Here is a 21766-nt window from a genome sequence, read left to right on the forward strand (position 1 = left end):
TCATGTCTGTAGCAAAAAAAAGTGAATATTGTAGATGGATAGTAACTCTTAGAAAGATTAGGAAATAGAGTGGGAAAGAAAATTTGAAAACAGAAAATGCTATTCCTCCACTGTTGAGCATAATATCCGCTTACAGTGTACTGTAATTTAAAAAAAAAATCCAGTTTATTCTCTGATTGTGTTCTACCATAAATCATCTGGACAGATGTGCGCTTTAGTCACGCATCAAGGTTGATTACCATTGCTTTAGGTTTATACACCATAGGGTAAGGATTTTTTTTGTTTTATTGTAACATTTAATTTTTTTGGTTTTGTAGCAGAGAAAATGTAATATCCCATGCATTTTTGTTACAACACATCTGTTCAATAAAAACAATATTTCTAACATACAATTTTCTGCTCTCCTGAACAAAATTCTGAAGTCATATCTGAGTCTGCTTGTTCTTCACTTTTTGGGGTCCTCAAGTGGTTTAAAAATAATGTGCTTCAGGACTTTTCAACCATGTATTTCACCCCACACTCCACATTTTGAAAAGTTGGTGGATCAACACAACATCAGGATAGGTAAATAGATAAAAGTATTAGGGGACAAGTATTTGCCAGTGTACTGGTTTGGTCCTGTTGACTTCCTGCCACCATGTGTCAAGGATTTTTAAATTACAGGGTGTGCATAATGTTTTTAAACTTCATTGTGCCAGGCCAGCAGGAATTTGCAGGGTGGAGTGGGGGTGGGGAGAGTGGAGTTCATCCACAGGGTGTTGCTTACCAAAGAAAACTCTGGGGGAAGAAAGAAATATATCAGGGATAGTGATCTGACCTTAGCTATTAGAGTTAGTCATAGCTGGCATAGAGAGGAGATTAACGTGAGGTTACTCAATATTTCTATTAGATAGAGTTCAGATTTGACATTAGTCATGGGTATAAAGTAAATTTTGACTCTGCTTTGGTATTCAAGCTCTCTTAGTTATCTGCCAGCTCCAATGAACTTACAAAAACAAGACTGTTATACAGCGTAAAGGAAAGAGCATATGGCTGAAACAAAGAGAGTGCAGAATTTGGCTGAGGGACTGATACTGAAATGATCAGCATTCACTGGCATTTGTAATTTACCAAATTAAATTTCGTTCTCAATAAAAAAAGCAAACAAAATGACTATTTAGTCTAAGATTAATATAACAGACACTGGATGTAGAGGTAGAATTTGTCTTCAGTGAATGAACTCTTTATGGCAGCTCATGACAAGGCCTGCAAGTTACTGCCACACCTCCAAAGCTGCTTTTTCTCTGGCTTCACTTCCCGTCAGACATTCCAAAAGGAGCAAAGGGGAGATGTGAATTTTACTGTGAAAACCCGAGAATTTTTCAAGTTTGCTGAAGGACAACCATTTCCTATTTTCACTCAAGAATATAAACCACACAGCAGCACCATCAGAAAGCAGTAGCATTCCATTCTAGAATGTATCACAGCATGTCACCCATTATCCCATAACAAACATTTACCCCTTTTCACAATGAAAACGGGTTTTCTGGTCAGCTTTTACCACTGATTTTTTGTTGGGCAGTTATCAAAAATGTAAAGTGAATTTGCAAAAAGCTTTGATTATTATTTTTATTATTTTCAAAAACCAGGGATGTACATTTTTGCACGTAGCTCTGATGTTTAATTTCACACTGAGTCATGCTGGAAGGAAAGGAGGTGCTAACGCCCAAGATCAAATCACTTCATAAATTTACTTCATTGCTTAGTCACACCATCAACACTTGTTTTTCCATGAAATTGTTTTTCATTATTTCCTTTCTTTCACCTCACCTGTGTGATTTTTAAACCTAAATCAATTGAAAATGTTGAGTAGAAATTTCCCCATGGAGAGTTGCATTGAGAATGTAATACAATCAAAATGAAACTGACGCTTTTCAAGAACCGCTCTTTCCCAAAACGGGTGACATTTTTTGGTTAAGCAAGAACCTCCCCTTTCCACAGTCCTCTCTCTCCTGATTGTAAAGCCATTTGGCTGTATTCTGTGCCATCATCATGGTTTCCTTAGCCAAAGGCTGCGATGTCACATCATTGCAACATTATTATCATGATGGACTTCTCTGGGTTATGTATGTAATTATTGTCGAATTGCTTCTAGGCATAGCTGACACAGGGTGTCACAAGAAATAGAGACAAAATAACAAGAAGGAAACAACACGAAATACCAGGTTCCTGTACTATATGCTGATATTGTTTGCTTTAGCTCCAATACAGACCAGTTTTTCATTATCTGTGCCAGAAATTGGAAAGCAACCAATTGACTGACTTCCTTTCTGGCTTTCCCTTCCTCGCTGAGTCAGAATTGAAACCTGTCTTCGGTTCAGCACAGGAAGAGCAAGTAACTTCCTTCTACTGCATGTCCCCAAATTAAATCCATGGTCCATCTCCTATCTCTCCACTCAGCAAGGCTGAAGGTCTAATACTAATCCTAACAGTAAAAATTCGGCACAACTTAGTTTACTGAACTGGAAATATAATTCATGTTGCAATTTGTCCCCAACAGGTACCCATGGCTGGATGAACAATTATCTTTTAGGGGTTCAATGTCACCAGCAATCAGTTTGGGATGGGAGCACTCCCCTTAGGCTACATCTACACTATGAGCTAGGGCTGTGACTCTTAGCTCATGTAACATTGTCATGCTAGCTCTCATTTGAGCTAGGGGCTAAAAACAGTAATGACGCCTCCATAGGACAGGAAGCAACAGTGAAGACACAGGCTAGCTACCACAAGCACACGCCCATGAGGTTGGGTGGATTTGTTCTCAGGGCCGCTAGTTCGTGCTGCCACTGGGACTGCCCATGCTAGTACAGCTCCTTTCTTATTTTTAACATGCTAGTTCAGATGAGAGCTAGCATGGGTACATCTAGGGGAGCTGGGAATCAGACCCCTAGCTTACAGAGTAGAAGCAGCCTTACGGAGACTATCATTGTAAACTTCTCCATTAGAGGTATGTGGTGCTGGTTCCCTTCCCTTGAGTGTTACAGACTATATTCTGGTCTCTAAGCCAATCTCTCCACTAGTGCTGTGACGTCACAAATTATAACTTCATATATCACTTATCATATCTCTCAGTATGCTAAGAACTTTATCAAGAGTCAACTGGTTCTGTAGCTCAAGTTCACTGCAAGACAGAACAGTGTAACCAAGCAGCACACCTCCACACTGAATCCCACCGGTGTTTATTTTCCCTGCTGGAGTTCTTGAAGTCTTCCCCGAGCTTTAGTTGGAAGGTCTTTTTGTCTGAACTACTGTGTTAAAAGTTAATCATCCTTACTGACATGCTCCAGAACTAAACACATATCTGATTGTAGTCTATTTTAGACACTCTTACATTGTTTCTTTCCCTCTCAACCTTCTCTGAGAGCTTCGCCTGATAAATCTAAGGGATAAGCTCTCAAAAGGAAGTAAAAAAGATCCCCACCATTAAATTAACCAAGCTTAGCCTTAGGTTTGGGAGCAGTTCTAGTCATAATGAGGATGCATCCTGTGTGGCCTAGAAAGGTGAAGTTCTCATCAACAATCTGGAATTGAGGGTGGACATACAATCTTCCTAGAATCCCTAGAAGTAATCTCAGTTGACCGGAGGTGCTTTGCATCATGGGGCCTCTGACTGATTATATCAAGTTCATCAGCAAACTGTCAGTCGGGATCCAAGTCAACAGGCTTCAGTGTGCTACCACAACTTGCAAGATAACGATATTGGCCTAGCATTGTTCTGTGAAACCAACTGCAGTGCAGGGAATTTGTTCTTTATCTACAATACTTGCACTCTCTTATACAGAGGAAGGAAAGGTGTCAGTGTATTAGAAATCCTGTGTATGATTCTCATCTGGTGCCCAACTGGCACTCTAATTAGTTGTTCTAATTGCCAGACCTGATGATCCAGTAGGGTTTTGAGCTATTCTGTAGGTTATACAGCTTTGAGTGAACTTGAAGAAACCTAAAACTTCACCGCATCCTTTGAGACCTGTCAGGGCATATTTTGGTTTTGGTTTTAAAGTGCCAAATCATGCTTTCAGTGTTAATCCAGAGGATAGAGGTGATAGAAGAACCTCACCTCCACTCAGTAGTTCCAATTAACATGATCAGGTTTGGCTTCTACTGAATTCTTCTGTATTTACAGTGATGTAACAGAACAATGACAACTAACACCAGTTAAGGGTCTGCTGCACTGCTCTCATTCAGCCACATGCTCCTGGGCTCTATAGTATTTATTTAGTAGCAAAGAATAATTGCATCCATTACAGGGTGAAATTCGAGGATGTGTTATGCAGAAAGTCAGTGTAACTGATCACAGTGGTCCTCTTCAGGCCTTAAAAACTCTGAACTCTCCAGCCACACTAAAAATCCCTCCTGAGACCATTTCACTTGTCATATTTATTCTACGTGTGAGCAACATAAGATGCAACTTGAAATACAAAATAATTAATTTCTTTTCCTTGTAACAATTCCAACATTAAAACAATGAACATCACCAGATGCCCAACTCTTCAGTTAATACTGTGTGAACAGGAATGCTTTAACTCCCGACATAAACCAGTATATCTGACTGTCCATGCCATGAACTTGCAAGAAACTAACTGACTGCAACTGAACTAACCTCCTCCTTGGCTTTCCCTATCTCTATTTCACTTTCTCTTCTTGCCATGTTTCAGGCAGGAATCCATTAAAGTACAGATTGAGCATCTCATCCCCTCCAGTGTTCCACATACAACGGGATCTCTGTAACGATTTTAATCTATTTGGATGCAACTTATAACTGAGAATTAAAATGTGTGGGCTTTGTTCTATCTGCTAATTTTTCTATTTGCTAATTGCTTTGTTCACTGTGTAGGGCTGAATTACTGCAATGAGCTATATGTAAAGCTCAGAAAACACAACTCTTCTATATGGCTAACACATGAAGGTTAATCCATTCAAAAGGAGCACATGCTATTCAAGAGGGAATTCATCTAGTATGCACCAGTGAGTAGGTGCATAAGATAAATTAAAATTGGTAGCAAATGAGGTGAGAGAGGAAAAGCCAGCATGAAACAGCAAGTTAAATTGATTGATGAACCAGTAAAGTTGGACTCTATGAACTTCTAAAAAGTTAGGTGTCTTGGGTAGTTTCATTTCTTTATTACCCAACATGCATTCATGTGGCAGGTAACCCAAGCTTTTATTGATCTTGGCAAAACAACAAAAACTATTTTTGTTAGATAAACTATTCTTGAGTAATTATGCTTAACAGGCTTTATATCAAAATCAAGTATGTATTTCTTCAAGTTCCATATCATTTATTTTCATTGTACAAACCTATTTATACATGGGCAGTCAAAGGAAATATACCATTCTTCATGTATAAGAGTCTCCCGCTGTCCCTTTTCTCAGCATCCTTGGATTTGGAAGGAACATATTGCTTTCCACTTTTATAGCTTTTCTCTCTCACATTCAGAAAAAAAAAGATCTTTCTGCCTATATTTCAGTTTTTTGCTCAACTAAACATTAGGACAAACCTCATGAAGGAAGGCAAGTGTGAAATCTAAATGTTCTTTTTTGATTAATGTCCTACCATGGAGAACAAGTTTTCTTACTCTGTGCTTTCTCTTTCTGATATACGTTTAGATTAATTGCGCTAAACATCATGTCTGCAGGTATTTATCACATAACATTATCCCAAGAAAAGCAAAATATTCCAATTTATGGACCCACTTCTGCAAGGTGACAATACTGTAGTTTTCTTAGGATGTGCTATCTTAAAAGATTTTTAGATGATAAGCAGCATCGTGACCAAGAAACTGATCCAAAATTTGCTGTTATCCATTTGCTATCAAACTTTGGCACTCATATCACATCACAGAAAGCAACAGGTAGCTTTTCATCCAGAGTAGCCCTAAAGAAAGGCAAACCTCTTGCTTGTGCTCTGGCTTGGTCAGCTGTGAATGGCCTATAAAGTTCCAGTACTTGACTGCAGATTTAGGAAATTATATCTGATAATGATGAGCCAACAGTGATGTCAATGGGACTATTCACATAGTCCAAGTTAAGCATGTACTTAAGTTGTTTGTAAAGTCATCGGGCTTAAAGCAAAGGTGTAATCCTTTGGCCCTTTTAGTGTGTCATAATAGAGTGCCACCAAAACATCTCAGACAACCACACCCAACCTGATGCACCAATACCACTGCCTGTCATGTTGATCAATACTGTCTCACTGTTTCCTTGTACTCCTCCATATATCTGTCTGAATGCTTCTGTTGTCTCTGGTCTTATACTTAGATTGTAAGCTTGTTGGGGCAAGGACTGTCTCTGTGTTTGTATAGCACCTCGCACAACGGGATCCCGGACGATAACTGGCGCTTCTACATACTCTGGTAATACAAATTAAATAATTTCAGGTTTATAATTTATATTTTTGAATGAATATTTTGGCCCCACAGAAGTCACTGTGGGATGCTAAGAATTTTTGCTATGAATGTTAGTAGATATCTTGCAATAATATTACTCTACTCAATGGAACAATACAATATTAATGTGAGATTTACATTGTAAATATCATGAAATATCCCCGTCTAACTATACAATTCTGGGTATCACCACTCCAATTCACCTGACTCTTGCATACTTAAGACCAGACCTTACAAAATTAGATCTATTTTAATAGATAGTTCATTGGATTTAGAGTGTTACTCTTAAAATTCCAGGTTATTCCAGGTATTAAATACAAGTTTTTATAATAGACACTAAACATGGCTTTTAGCATCTTTTTAGCTATAGCATATGAGAATCAGAGAGGTTACGAAGAATGCTAAAAATATCTTGCACCACATGGTATATACAATATGGTTAGATTTAATCCTCGGAATACAGAACTCTTTAATAATTTAATAGAGCTTTCATTGCTCTTCCTTGAGTTAGAGACTTTGTTCTATCTGGTGGAATAAATCTTTATATGTTAGAACTTCTGTTACTGTGTTTTTTACTTCTCTGTCTAAGCATTTAATTGAAGGGACACTGTATCCTAAACAATAATGTTGTTGTTAACTTATATTGCTATCTATATTTCATGATGGTGTAACAAATTAATGTCAGTATTGGCCTACTGAGTAAACAAGTGGTTATCTTTATACTGTTTTTTTTTTAATTTCTTTCTGCATTCATCAACAAATCTGGAAAGAAGACTAGCTTGATTTCTATGAATGAAACAAATGTTTTAATACAGGGATCTGCATACTGGTTCCTAATATCTAGAATTTACCAATGGCAGCATATCAGCCAAAGGGGAATTTGATATATATTTCTATAATTGTCAAAAATCTTTATCTGTACCACATTGAACAGCACCTATGTGACCCTATAAAGAACACTGTAGTTTTCTTTTTAGAGCACTGCTGTAGAATAATAACACGCCCTTTTGCCTCTCCCTATGCTGTTTGCACAATTTGATCATTTAAAAAAAGTTCCTTAAAATCAATTATACAAAGTAGACAAGAGCCCCAATTAAAATCCCAGATGGACCAGTGTATGCATTTTACTAATGTTCCCTTTCTTTGTAATGGACTAAACTAAAATCCTGGATTCAACGCATTAAATTTTGAGGGTTTGATCTCCCCAAATTCTGATTTGATGTGATTTTTATGGTGGATATCAATCTCTAGCAAAAAAATCCTTTTGCCCTGGGAAACAAGGTTCCCACCTATGATCTGACATCACATTTAGACGTACAGGATTTCCACGGGTGCCTGAACAGTCAAAGGTCTGTCCAGCCGAAAGGCCAGGAAATGAAACTTGCCAAAGTAAAATTCACACTGATCCAGATGCTGCGGTTGTTTTCTGAGCAACATATTTTAAAACTTGTTGGCAAGTCTGGACTGCAGATGGAACCTGCCATATGAATGGGTGGGGGGAGGAGGGGAGAATATGGGTACAGTTCCAGTTCTTCAACATATAAAAGGAGAATGTGAATGAATTGTTATATATTCAACACCATCATCAGGAAGAGGAAGAAATGTCAAATCCATCCTGAGGTCACAATAATATCCAGTATTCTGAAAAAACATACCATCTATAGCTGTACCTGTGTAACAATCTATATGAAAAGTGTGTGTGTGTTATGTGCATATTTATGAATATGCAAAATGACAGGAAAATTGACTCTGTTCAAACAGACTGGATTTGTGTTTGGCTGCACAATGAAAATTAGTTTCAGAAATCATTTTAGTTGCTACTCCTTTCTCCACTGACTACCTCGTTTTTATGTAGCTCTTCTTGAAAGCACAATCACACCTGATGAGGACTGGCAAAGACCAAGTCAATAGAATTATCAGACTAGTGGTTGATCATGTTTTTATCCTGAGAATACCTCAGCACCATCACATGAAAGCACCTTTAGGCTTTCTCCCATCCTGATTTTAATGCATGAATGGAGCTCCCCATGAAAATCTGCAAACCACTATGTTACCTTCAAATCTCTTCTTCAAATCCACCTTTTCTGTGATGCCCACAAAACTCTTGATAATGGCGACTCTGCTGATCAGGATTGTGACTTCCCCCTCACCCCATTTATTTCACTAGTCATAATCATCTCGTTACTATCTTGTTCTCTCCCCCTATTTGTTTTTTGTATCCACCTCACCCATTATATACTTAGATTGCAAGCTTTCTGGGACAGGGAACATTGTTCCATTATAGTGTGCAACGTGCCTAGACTGAGGCCTTTGGGTTCTGCCACAAGACAAACAATAAATACATACAATGCCTTGTTGATACGATCTATTTACAGTTAGCCTAAAAATGCATTTTTAAGAATTGTAAATAAATTAATATTATTGCATTATTATGGTGTTTTTTGTTTGTTTGGTTTGTTTTGGGTTTTTTTTTCTTTTTCTTTTTCACTTTTTCTTCCTTTCTTTTTGGGATATAGAATGAGCTTGTGGTTGTCATTTGATCGGAGTTTAATTCCTGGCTCTGCAATAGACTTCTCGGGACAACATTTTCAAACTTGGATGTCTGCAGGAAAGCTCCTAAATATATCTTTAGGCATTTAAATCATGGCCTGATTCTCATAGGTGCTGAGGGACCACAAACGACATACTTTTTAAAATTCCTAATTATGGATCTAGGTGCCTAACTAAATCCACAAGGCACCTCACATTTGTTTTTGATTTGGAATGGAGGGCGCCATGATAGTAATGTGATGGGTAGCAGTATAAAACACTACAATTGGGCAGACAGACAGCGAGATCACTTAAGGCTCTGATGTTTGAAAGTGTTGGCTTTAATCCATCTGTGCTTCGGTTTCTCCGACGGAGATAATATCTCTTGGGAGGTAAATAAATCTTCGAAGTGTTCTCAAGATATATTCACTGATGTTTGGAAAGCACTATAAGATTCTTGGCTGGAAGGTGTTATATATAGTGAGAACAAATTATTGCTTGCTGTCTCCTATCCAAGACATGGGTATATAAACATGCATCCCATGCTTTCATCTTGAAACCCAGATGTATCAAATATGGTGTTTTGTTGCACTCAGGTTAACAAGCAGTATTTCTGGTTTCTTAATGTAGGATAGGAGCCAGTGTCTCAAAGCTAAAGAGACTGAAGCACTGGTTTGTAGAATCTGCACTTGGAGATTCATCTGTTTAATATTCAGTGTGCATGCATAGTCTTAAAAAGTCAGTGCACATTTTAAAAATGTCAGTGCACATCTGTGCATCATTGTAGGTGTTTAGGTTTTAATCTGAGCTATACCAGTCCTTGTGGCCTTGTCTGGCTTCTGCTACCTTCAGTCTTTGTGACGAGTTAGAATGAGAGTGCGTTTTTTTTTCAATTTACAACATTAATTGTTAACTATTCAGTGGTGTGATCCCAAGATCCCCTCAATACTAACTGCAGAAACAACATCATATCATAACTCACACCAGGCCTGACACGCTCATTGCCCCAACACACACTGTATCTAAAAGGTGTCCTATGAGGTATTATATACAAACTGATAACACACTGGCCATTAATATCATTGTGTGATGTATTTACAGGGGGTGCATAAAGAATTACAGTTGTGTGCTGGAAATATGTTCTTAAGTCTTAAGTGCATAAGCCCAGCTTGTCCTCAACAAAGGAAGGTTGTTTCATCTGCTTAACTGTGTCTCCAATGTGAATTAAGCAAGACAAGGGCAGAAACAATGGAAGTACATTTACTTATCAGAAAAAAAAAGCCATCAAACCAGCAAGTGGGGGAGATGACCATTTAATGATTATGATGGGGGATGGAGGCTGTACCCCCAGGAAGCCTGCCTGGCTCTTGAAACAAAAACAACAGACTTTGGGAAATATAAGCAGAAAGAGAAAGCCATTTTCGCATCCATCACCTTAGGAACAACCGAGGCCAGAGCTCTTGAAATCTGAGAAAGGTAGATCCTTCAACCAAGGGTGTGAAGTCTCTGGGAATTAACTGTAGCTGAGAAACCTGCTTAGGCAAAAATTGTAACTTCCCGTTGTTTTAGTCACTAGAAAGCATGTGTTGTTTGGTTCGTTTGTAATTATTCATATCTCTTTTACTCTCACCTGAAATTACTTAAAGCTATGTTCTTTTTTAATAAACTTATTCTTGTTTTATTAACAAAACCATCTCAGCAGTTCTGTTATACTGAAGTGAAGAGTCAGTCATCAGCTAACCTAACAGGCTGGTGTGTGCGCTCTCTCTCTGGAGGCAGCGATACTAGTAACTTTCATGAGTGTCTAGTGAGAGGGATTGAGCACTGCAGGGAGATGTCTCTGGAGAACTCAGGAATTTGTTACCTGCAAGGCAAGGTTTGGACTGGCAGAGATCTGGAGAGTTTGTTAGCAAGGCAAACGTGATAGTGTGTTAGCAGCAAAGCTCAGTCTTGCTGAGCCAGAGCGGTAACACAATGGCTCATAATTCTGGGTGGCTTGAGCAAGACATCACATCAGTATATCCCAACAACTGCACAAAAGAAGTGTTCTGAGATCAGCACTCAATGCAGATGTGGAACAAATAGCCTGGTAGAAGCAAAACAATTACTGTGAGAAAAGATAATCTATCAATTATTCAAAATATAAAAATGTCCAGATGCCTATTGCAGTCATCTAACGTTAGAGATGCTCCTTCTCCCAAAGATGAAACCTTCCACCAACACTTCCCATTAACCCCCACACCTGCCCACCCTCTCTCACAAAAAGGATGGGCTTCCCTCCTTGAATCATCATCTTGGGAGGAGGCTCAGTGGTAGTACCCCTACTGTGGACAAAGGGCGGCTAACAAGCTTGCTGTCTAGCTCCCAGCTCTTCCATGGGGAGGCAGATGGCCCATTCCCCTCTCCCTGCTTGTTGTGGGAGGTGACCGGTAGAGGTCTACATTGAAGACAACATTTTAGCAATTGAGGACAAAGCTACCTGCCCAAGAATGGGGAGTTTAGATAATTCATTAGATAATTTCATACCACACGATCAAGATACTCAGGAATGGAGAGCAATCATGTAAGTGCCACAGAGAAGACAGACTGTGGGAAAAAAAACAAACTAGTCTGTTCAATGCTCAGTGCTCTGGAGGAAATGCTACAAAGCAAAGAGCAAAATATGATGCAGACAATGCACTGAAATCTCTTGACTGCTTCATGGGAGCTGGAGGCTGAGACCAAAAAATCCTCTTAAGAAATGAAACAATGAAAAGTAAAAATATTTTGTAATTAAGGCCTCTTGTTTGGGCTGTTCTTTTACATTAAGTGGCGGCTCAGATGCCTGTGGTGTATCCTGTTCTCCATGATTTCCTTTTACAGGCCCAGAAAGGGCTTACATGTCTGCAACGGCTATGGACCATGTGTCTTAAAGGACATTCTGTATCAAGAGGTTTGTCCTGCAAGAGGCTAATAATTCAGTTCCAATCCAGAAAAGCAGTTCAGCACTTGCTTAACTTTATGCACATGAGTAGGCCTACTGATGTCAAGGTCACAGCCCTGTATGATAGTAATGGGACTATTCTTGGTTTAAACAGTATTTTTCTGGATCAGGACCAGAGTACTGAACATATGGTGGGATCAAGCCCTCAGTATGGAAAGTCCCATGTCTCCTATCCAGTCAAGATCTCCCAGGGAGCTACAAAGACTCAGACACTGTAACACAGATGTGTGGTTTTATGCCATGAATAAAACACTGTGGGGTGCTGTTCCTGACAAATAACCTTTATCCTGTATTTTTCACACAGTTGTCTTTTATTTCCTTGAAATGCTGGTGCCTAGAATTGCTTTAGGCGTCTCAGGAAGCAAACAGCCAATTTGGAATTTCATAAAACATAGGGTACAATCTTAAACCAGCACAATTATGATGATTTTAAGCATAGAACTAGATACAGGGATGTTATCTTACTTAAATTCAAGCATTTCCTAGCAGAGAGTAACCCTAAAGAAAGTCATGTTAAAGTGGATACTAATACATAATAATAAATAATAAATAATAATAATATAGTCACTGACTGGGCATTTGAAGTCAATGGAGCCAGGATTTCCTTTGCCTGTGGTCACTACAAGACTGTTTGTTGAGCTTGATTCTTTTCTTATACCAGTGTAAATCAGGAGCAATGTTATAAAAACAGTGAGGGGAGAATCAGACTTTTATATTTTTTGTTTGATGCTGACTGACCTCCACAGTATGCACTGAAAACCACTCATATTCTTCTTGTGCTAAGGCCACCAAATATATACTGTATACTATATTTCCATTTTTGCTATCTTTGTGGAGCATTTCAATGGCACTATCAAGGCAGCTGCTCTCAAGGCCTAAGGAGTTGCAGCTGTTCATGGACATGTCAGGAAGGAGAGGGTTTAGAGCTTGTTTCCAGGGTTCCTACTGTGTACAAGGTTGGCAAGAACTATGGAAAAGGGAGGGTATTAAAAAAAAAAAAGTCAGTAAAGCTGTTTCCCCATAGCTGTGGCTTTGGTCACATGGGATGAATAGCTACAGAATCCTAGGGTGGTTTTTGGGTTGGACCGTTTGGGCACTCTCAAAGCAATTAACAGGCAGTCAGCATATTCAGGACCAGTGATTAAATTGTTGAGGGCTTTGGTTCTCAGCCATTTGCACCTCAATGTATCTTACAAGGCCAGTCATGTTCATAATGAAAGAGCTGATTCCCTTTCTCATTTTACATTTTCTCACTTTAATGTGCCAGCATCTGAAGCCGGACACAGCTATTCTTCAATCTCATAATCCTTTGGGACATGCTATTACAGGGGTGTGTAGAGGTTAGTGCGATAATGCAGTGGAAGGAGACTTGCCCAGTTTGTTTCGCTTAGGAGAGATTCAGATGACACCTTTCTGATCCCAACTAAGTAGATGACTTTGTTTTAATTGTACCACTGTAAGGATAGCCTGGAGTTTTCTCTGCCCGCTTTTTAAGCTCACAGAGGCAGCATTCTTTGCAAAGTTAGGCAATTACCATGGTATGACAAACTTCTTTTTAGCCAAATAATAGATGGAGAGTTTAACTAGCCAGAGAAGGTACTATCGAATAGGAAGAAGCTTGTTACAGAAGAACCCTTTTAGAATTCTGGGCAAGAATGAATTAAGTCTTATTTGAATTAATGTATTACTCCAATCTTTTGGAGCCATTTATAGTGAATGAGTTAGTGGCAACCTTGAAAAAAAAGTCAGCACTAGGCTGGGATTCCATCTTCTTTTGAGTCTCTATGTAAGATTCACATTCACAACTTGAACATGGATCAAGTGCTCTGCAGGTTATAAAGCCTTTCCCACCTCTCACCCACCCATCGTAACCAGGTGGTTCCAATTCCTCCAGCTACCTCAGTTTGTACCTGGTGCATATGATTGGAATTCCTTTCTTTCAGTGCTCAGGATATGCAATATGCAAAGAAAAACAGACAAGGAGCTAGAGGAGGGGAAAGAATGACTGGTGAACCTGATTCCTCCACAATCCCTACAACAACGCCACGCTCAGAAAAGTATTTGAAGAATATTTTGTGAGGGGAATCTAATGGAAATTCCTGTGTTTTCTCTAGCCTCACAGGTTTTATCATCAGAACAGATGAGTCTTCCTATTGTGCGATGACAAGGCCTGTACAGAAAACTGCAGAAGGGGTCAAACAAGTGGCTTGTATAGATGTTCATTACATTACAATTTACTCTTAAATAGCACCTTTCATGCAAGCCATGTCCCAAGTAGTTTCATGATCCATAAAACACAGCAAGAAATAAAATAGGTCCCATGTTTTCACCACAATCATGCAAAATGCATTAATATTCATCCAGGGAACAGGTGGCATCAAACAAACCGAGCTTCACCTTCAGTACAAGATATTGTAGTAACTTGGCATTTTGTAAAGCTTCCCATTTAGATACAGCACAAGTCATTACCATAATTTTTCATGGCACATGGGATGACACTGATAGAAACCTACTAGAAAAAGTCAAACTCAGTTCTGAGTTCACACTTGATATCAAGTCCTGGATGGTCATAAATTATATTAAGGTTCTATTTATAAGTAGTTCATAAAAGGCTCATAAATGATTAATGAATTGCTATAGACCAATATAGTCCAACATGCCAATAGATTGCTCATCACAACTAATAACTATAAATCACACTGATAAGCTTATTTACTGATAAGCTTAGAACAATGTAATGCAGACCACTCATGTCTGTAACATGATTACAACACCCACTCATAATTCATTAATCCTTCATAGACTATTTATAAATGGGACCTTAATGTCTTCACTGGTTTTGGTTGGTAGATAATTACCAGAGGAAAAAGTTGTGGTCATTCAGGACAGGAAAGATGATCCAGTTGTGAGGGTGCTAACTTGGGATTTGGGAGACCCAGATTCAATTCTCCGCTACATCATGGACTTCCTGGAAAAGCCACTTAGGCCTGGATGAACAAAAGGAGTTAGGCAACTAAGTCCCAGTTTTAGGTTCCACTGTGCTGCACAAAACTCCCACTGAACCCTGTAGATGCCTAAGTTCACTCAGGGCCTATGATTTTTTTCAGTAAAAGTTGCCTAGGCACCTATGTTTCTGCCTCTGAGCATACGCACTGCTACTTCTGTCTAGGTGCCTAGCTCCTACCCAAGGCCCAGAGCGAATCGGGGGATCATAGGTGTCTGGATACTTAAATCATATGCTGGGTCCTATCTGGTAGGTGTGCTGAAAGGCTGCTTACTGGATTGGGCCCCTCAAGGAAGTTCACACAAAGCAGCTTGCGGGGAGGGATGGCGAAGGGGCTGTGAATCCAAAGCAGAGAGAGGCACCTCCCCGCATGCTGAACTTAGACACCTATATCTGTGAGAAAGGCTTTGCACCCCTCTTCTTGTTGGCATTTCCCATTGGCTATCTTAGGCAGCTCCCTGCTTATCACACTGGCTTTTGTGAATCACAGTCTAAGACACCTGTCTCTCCCCATTCAGTGTATAGGAGCCTGGGCGCTTTGTGAATTTCCAGGTGCCTAAAAGTTAGGTGCTGTGATGCTGAGTGTCACAATGCCTAACTTATTTTGTACATCCAGGCCTCTGTGCCTTGTTTCCCAGCTATAAAATGGGGATAATAGCACTGCCTTACCACACCTGGGATGTCGTATGGATAATTACATTAAATATTGTGAGGCACTCAGATACTATAGAAATGGGGACAATATAATTACCCAAGCTAGATTCATATATCACAAAATTAGGTACCTCACAAAAAATGTTTTTAGAGTAGCAGCCGTGTTAGTCTGTATCCGCAAAAAGAACAGGAGTACTTGTGGCACCTTAGAGACTAACAAATTTATTTGAGCATAAGCTTTCGTGGGTTACAGCCCACTTCATCGGATGCATAGAATGGAACATATAGTGAGGAGATATATATACATACAGAGAACATGAAAAAGTGGGAGTTGCCCAACCAACTCTAACAGGCTAATTAATTAAGATGAACTGTTGTCAGCAGGAGAAAAAAAACTTTTGTAGTGATAATCAAGATAGCCCATTTAAGACAGTTTGACAAGATAATTAACATGGGGGAAATAGATTCAACGTGTGTAATGGCTCAGCCATTCCCAGTCTCTATTTAAGCCTAAATTGATAGTATCTAGTTTGCATATCAATTCAAGTTCAGCAGTTTCTCATTGGAGTCTGTTTTTGAAGCTTTTCTGTTGCAAAATTGCCACCTTTAAATCTGTTACTGAATGGCCAGAGAAGTTGAAGTGTTCTACTGGTTTCTGAATGTTATGATTCCTGATGTCTGATTTATGTCCATTTATTCTTTTGCCTAGAGACTGTCCGGTTTGGCCAATGTACATGGCAGAGGGGCATTGCTGGCACATGATAGCATATATCACACTGGTAGATGTGCAGGTGAATGAGCCCCTGCTGGCGTGGCTGATGTGATTAGGTCCTATGATGATGTCACTTGAATAGATATATGGACAGAATTGGCATCAGGCTTTGTTGCAAGGATAGGTTCCTGGGTTAGTGTTTCTGTTCTGTGGTGTGTGGTTACTGGTGAGTATTTGCTTCAGGTTGGGGGGCTGTCAAACAAATGTTTTGTGATAGCTAAAAATTTACCTCACCTCCTCCCATGAAGCAGGAGGTGGCTGAAGAAAGGAATAACAAAGCACCATGCCTCAGATAAACTTCACAATACTTTATTCCAAAACAGCACCCTGTGATACATATGAAATCCAAGTTGTGTTCAATAAGAACCACATGTGTAAAAAACAGATATTCTGAACAAACAGGTCAAATGCAATATTAAGACCAGTGCATGAGCTGTGATGATATTTTATTATATGCAGTAAAGGATGACCCAGGTAAACCTTACCTGTTCCCATCAAAATCTATGACAAAACTCTCATTGACTCCTATGGAGTAGGATCCAGCCCAGGATTTTTTATACTAATGGGTGGGACCTCATGAGCCCTGGAGATCAAACAATTTGCTGAGAGTCTATTCTGATCTTTCATGTCTCCGACCTTCTGTCTCCCTTCTGTTTCTAAGCTTCTGCAATCTATTAGCCTCACATGTAGCATAGGATTTAATTCTGAAGTTTTCAATGAAATTTATTAATGTGTTCATCCAACCACTCACCCAGATGCCAAACTGCCAAGAGCCATAGATATTTGTTTAAAAAGCATAAATTAAACATTGGAGTTCATAACTCCCAAGATCACTGAAAAACATCTAGTTTTGTTATATTAAAGAGGTCCAGCACTTGACTTCTAATGCCCCATTCATAACTATAGTTCCAATCATAGCTTTCATTGTTCTCTTACCCATAAATAAGTGTTCTTCCCAACATTTTGTTTAAGCTCTCATTCCATGACTCTTTGTAGCAGCCATTAATCTCTGTAATATCAGAGTCTAGTCAAATGGATTCTGAAATTCAAAGCATATCATATCTACAAAACTAAATTTCCTGTATCTACCATGGTAGTAATATATTTAATACTGTAGATAGTCAGACATGATGTTACTTGTTGAATCCCTGATGCTGGCTAACCTTAATCAAACAGTGTTTATTCTACTACAGCCTGTAAGATAGTTGTACAAATCTTCCATCATGGCAGACAATAAACTAAATGGTCTACAACTTCCTAATTTGTAGTTACCCATGTCCCATTAAAATCCTAAAGAAGCTATGATAGCTATTCAACAAATAGCCCCATTAAAAACTGATTTGTGAATTAACAATAGGAACTAATGTATATGGCTGAAATTTTCAAAACTGCCTAAGAGATTTGGAAGTTCAGTTCTCATTACTGGATGTCCAAATCTCTTGGAAGCCTTTGAAAATCTAATCCTTTACATATTGTAAATAAACACTTATCAAGTAAGTAACTGTCCTAAGCTAGTCATATATTTATTGAATAAGATACCAAATGACATTGAACTTTACAAAATTAACTCCACTTCGTAAGTGACTCTTATTAAAGAATAAATTTCAAGGATAATAATCTGAAATTAAAACAGTCTCATAATTGAATCAACACCACTTTATTCCCTTTTGTGTTGGGTCAAGGTTATTTGTCATTGGAATAAGCTACCAAAGAGTATTTGATAAGCCAAAGTCTGTCTGTCTTCTGAAAATGTTGTATGCAGTGTTGATATAGCTGTATCAGTCTCAGATATTAGAGACACAAAGTGGGTGAGGTAATATCTTTTATTGGTGAGAGACAAGCTTTTGAACTACAAGAGTTCTTCTTCAGGTCTGGGAAACTTACTCGGGCCTTGTCCTCACTTCCACCTTACAGCACTGCAAATTTCTTGCTCAGGGGTGTGTGAAAAAACACCCCCCTGAGCACTGTAAGCATTAATCTTATGCATCAAGCATTAATCTTCTTACCGAGGTGGAGTACCAGAAGCACTCTAACCTTGGAGTTTGAGCGCTCTACGTGCCTTGCCAGTGTGGACGAGTAGTGAGCTCGGGTGCCCGGGGCTGCTTTAATGCGCTCTAACTCGCAAGTGTAGCCAAGCCATAAGCCATCGATCCAAGCGGTATTCAGTCCATGATTTTTAGTGTTTAGCAAAGTTATGAATTTAAGTTCCCAGGCTCATCTTTTGAAAGTGTTGTGCAGATTTCCTTGGAGGACGAGGACTGATAGCTCAGATACATAATGATTGCTTTGTGAAAACTAGTTTCTTCATTTTTTACAGTCCCCCTTTGTGAAATTAAATGCTACAGAGGTGGGTTTCTTTGGTGTTCTTTCCTCCTACAAGGATGTTAAATTTAATTACATCATGGATGCTATTACTGTGTGGTTCCTCTGTGTTCACACAGATCCTGGCAAAATCAAGAATTGCCTCTGCCCTTGTAGGTTTCAGGACAAGGTGCTCCAAGAAGCAGTCATTTAATGTGTCTAGAAATCTTATCTCTGTCTCCCTTCCTGAGGGGACATGTATATCCAGTCAATATGAGCATAGTTGAAATCCCCAATTATTATTGTGTTTTCTTCCTCTCTAATCTCCCTGAAGATTTCACAGTCACTGTCACCATCCTGGTCAGGTGGTCGGTAGTATATTTCTGCTGCTACACTCTTATTGTTCAAGCATGGGATTTCTATTTAACCTTGAGTACCTACATCTGATGAACTTTCCTCACTTCCAGAGGAGATTACAGTGACCAAAACTTTTACTGCCTTCGGAGTGAAGTTCAAAAACTCATTTCAGCTCCATTTTCCCAGAGCCATAATATTAGCAGCAATGGAGTGAGGTAGAATAGGGAAGAGGAGGAAGGAAAGAAAAAGAAGAGAAAAGGGGAGGAGAGAGACGGGGGGAATTAAAAGGGGAAGAGGAATCATAATCTCAATTTCCTCAGGGAATACAGGAAGGAAATCAGTCCAGTGACTGCTTTCGGTTATAATTTCTTTGTAAAAGTACTCAGATACTGTGCTGATGGGCGGGGGTGTAAAACCCAGATAGATCTGTGGAGCAGTTCAGCCCCTCCTCCCACCCCCCAAAAAACAGGACTGTAGAAATTATTAGCGGCGCACTAACAACTTGCAAACAAAAACAAAAATCCAAACCCAGCAAATAAGTTGTTCAAAATGAATCATTTAACCAGTAAGACACAATAAATTATTAATTCAGACCCTCCAAGGTATCTTTTATTGAGCGCTTCCACATTCATATTGTTTTGGATTGTGTCGTCTTTCCTGCCATATGTTAAATTGCATAAAATAAAATTGTAACATTAAATCACATTCTTCTCCTTTCATGTGTCAGTTACCTATTGGAAACATGTGTTACGCTGACACACTAACAGTTGCCCTCAAGCCCTACACTCCGGACACAATACTCTGAAAAAGAAAGCATATAAAAATGTCACCATGTCTAGCCGAATATTACGTTTCAATACAATGATATTATAAATATTTCAAATATAAAATAAGACTTTTAATGTTGTAATAACAACTCCACAGGAGTCTGAAGCATAGAAAAACATGCCAAAGGCCATTTGCAATGTGTCTCTTTCAATGTAAGATTACTGCTTACTCTATGGTCTAGGATAGTGTATTTATCTTGGAGGATTTAACCCATAACTTTGCTTTCTGTTCACACGTGGGCCAATTTTGCTATAGACCGTAAGCTAGCTCCAGTATGAATTTACCCTTTATATAAGCAAATCTTTTCTTATTTATTCTGGGATAGGGAGAATTATACAAAATAAAACTAACATTCTTTCACTAACTGCTTGAATAGTAATTTGATGGGAAGGTTTTCAACCATATTTTCTCTTGTGTTTATAATCTTTGGATCAAGCTTCTTGCAATATTTAAAAAAAAGTGTAACTAAGCAACAGGGAATGACAAGTCCTGCTTTGTGTTTAAATTGCATATAGCATGGTTGCTTTCCCCCTACTGTGCATTTTCCACTTTGTTTTTACTCTTTGGAAAAAGTATAAATTTGCCCTCTAATTTTTGTTTTTTTAATCATCCTGTAGGCCCGATCCTGCTCCCATTGATGTTCCTACAATCTCATGCCCTAAACTCTGGAAAAAATCTGTCCCAGCATGAACTGGGCTCCCTGTAAAGCCTTGCATGGATCATTTGGGGTTTCTCTCTTGTCTTGTTGTCCCAAACTCTGTCAGGAATTTGGGGCAGATCTTCCCAGAATATTATGGCAGCATCTGTCATCTTACTAGAAGAGGTTAAGATGAGACCTTTATGGCAGCATAGTAGATTATCCCACATCTGCCTACTGAAGAGTTGCTTTCATCTTCCTCTGCAGAATCTAATGTTGTCCATTGTCAGACACAGAATACTGGACTAGATGAACCAAAGATCTGTCATGGTATGGTAATTTCTATGTCACCGTTGGTAGGCAATGAGAAAATGTATGGCTTTCCCTATTTGAATCTTTGAGATCTCCTCTCAAAATCATGACTCTCCAATGAAATTCCCATAATTGGGCTTCAAAATTACAATCCTTCTGTAAACTGGGGAGAAGTAAAAAGTCCTTTTCTAGTAGAATCAGCTGTTCAGAATATATTGCCCGGGGTCTTTGCTCTCTGCCATTTTGGCTTTGGCAGCTGCTGTTTAACAGTAAATAGTAACCATTTGGATGAAGAAGTGAAAAGTAATACCTGACATCTAGGGATAACTCAGACCAGGCAAAATAAATTGCCTGAGTTAAACGGACACTTGAACTATCACTCCAATTCTTTCTAAAAGTCCCATGGGTTCTTTATGACAAAAAATGATCAGTGGGGCTTTATTTTGTTTGTTTGTCTGTTTGTTTCATCTAAAAGACCATGAGGTGCTGAGGTTAAAAATCCTCTTTAATTAGGTTTCCAAAAGGAGAAAATTTAGCTGATACTTCTTGGGGCACAAGTCCGACAAAGCAGCTGGAGTCCAAGTGAAAAGGACTTTCATATCCTTAAAAAATTATTTTTCTGTGATTTTTGGGAGAGATGCTGGATATTCTTTCATCAGCTCTAGGAAAATAGCTTTATAGTCTGACTGAACTTATCTCTCCCTTCCAATTTTTTTTCTTTTGGCTACAGTGCCTGAAAATGTGTTTTTCAGTTAAAAGTCAAAACAGAGTCTAACTTAAGCTAGCAGTTAGAATATTCAAAGATGATTTTGATGAATCCAACTCTTTTTATTTCATCAGGGAAAGTCCAAATCTTTCTTGTTATCCATTATTTTCTATTCTCAAGCCTAGGAAGAAACACCTAAGGAAGGGAGCCAATCAGCTAGGGTGACCAGATGTCCCGATAAAATCGGGACTGTCCCTA

The sequence above is a fragment of the Mauremys mutica genome, chromosome 1, assembly GCF_020497125.1.
Source record: "Mauremys mutica isolate MM-2020 ecotype Southern chromosome 1, ASM2049712v1, whole genome shotgun sequence".
Classification (NCBI taxonomy): Eukaryota; Metazoa; Chordata; order Testudines; family Geoemydidae; genus Mauremys; species Mauremys mutica.